Raw genomic sequence first — 1,274 nt, 5'->3', positions numbered from 1 at the left:
TATATATATATTATATATATACAGAGAGAGAGAGAGAGAGAGAGAGAGAGATATGTATCCATGTACATGGATCCGTACATTCATACAAACTGACACCTCCTCACACACATGTTTATTAATTCACATTTTCAACAATACTTTCCTTACGTTGTCTGCACTGCTTTTAACGCTCGGTTGCAGAAAGATAGTACTTTGTCGTCACGTAGCGCAGATTTCAACCGCTCTAGTTTTCTTTCTTATATTACATTAACAAATTGAAGCATGAAGCACATCTGTGGTGGTGGCCTTACGGTTGTTGCTAATGATTGTTGGTGTTGCAGCTGCTGCTGTTGCTGCTATTGCTATCACCTCCACTAGTGCTATGTGGTGGCACAAGGCCGCTCTGCTGGCAGTGTGCACCAGCGAAGACTAACGGCCAGTGATCTGATTTCGCTTGTGCTAATGAAGATTACACAAGTTCGAATGATGGTGAACAGATGAATGACTGTCGATGAGTTCTTATGTTTGCTGCAAATTAGTCTGGGTTTTGCATGCAAAATCATGCACACGATGCTTCACGTCCGTAAACTATGTGTGAAATGGGTGCCAAGAGAACTAACTGAAGTGCAGAAGCGGGGTCGTGCGGAAATCTGTTGAAAGTAACTCGACTGCTAGAACGATGAAGCCAGAAATCAAATGCCAGATTATGGAGTCGAAACAGCCTGAATCACCAGCGGTAAAAAAATTAGGCTTCGACCTTTCACAGAAAAAGTGATACTAACAGTTTTGCAGCATAATCTAATAAAGAGGTCAACAGTCAGCCATGCAAGCTACAGTAAAATGCTGGCTAGGAAACTAAAACCAGTAATTTCCCTCAAACGCCGAAGGCTATAGTCAAAGAAAATTTTATTGTTGTAATAAAATGTACACCACCAAATAGTCGCCTACACCGATAGGATTGTTGAAATATTGACGTTCGAGTTACTGTGATGCATTGCATGTATTCCAGATCTGGTCCATTCCGACTATTACATCTTTGGACCGCTCACACATCCTTTACGAGCTCGTGGGACTGCACAGGCAAATTGCAGGAAGCGGTGCATAAATGGTTACTGGAATAGACGAATATCTTCTCATCCGATGGAATAAAGATGATTAACAGCAGCTGCAAAACGGCAATCTAGAAGCAAGGAAACTATGTCGAAATATTGTTCAACTTATACTTTTGGTTTAGTAAAGAGCAGAAAGAGTGCGTAGAATTTTTACCTTCCCTCTTGAATATATGTATATATATA

This window comes from Octopus bimaculoides, chromosome 3 (assembly GCF_001194135.2).
Source record: "Octopus bimaculoides isolate UCB-OBI-ISO-001 chromosome 3, ASM119413v2, whole genome shotgun sequence".
In the NCBI taxonomy this organism is placed as follows: Eukaryota; Metazoa; Mollusca; class Cephalopoda; order Octopoda; family Octopodidae; genus Octopus; species Octopus bimaculoides.
Note: the sequence above shows the minus strand (reverse complement) of the source record.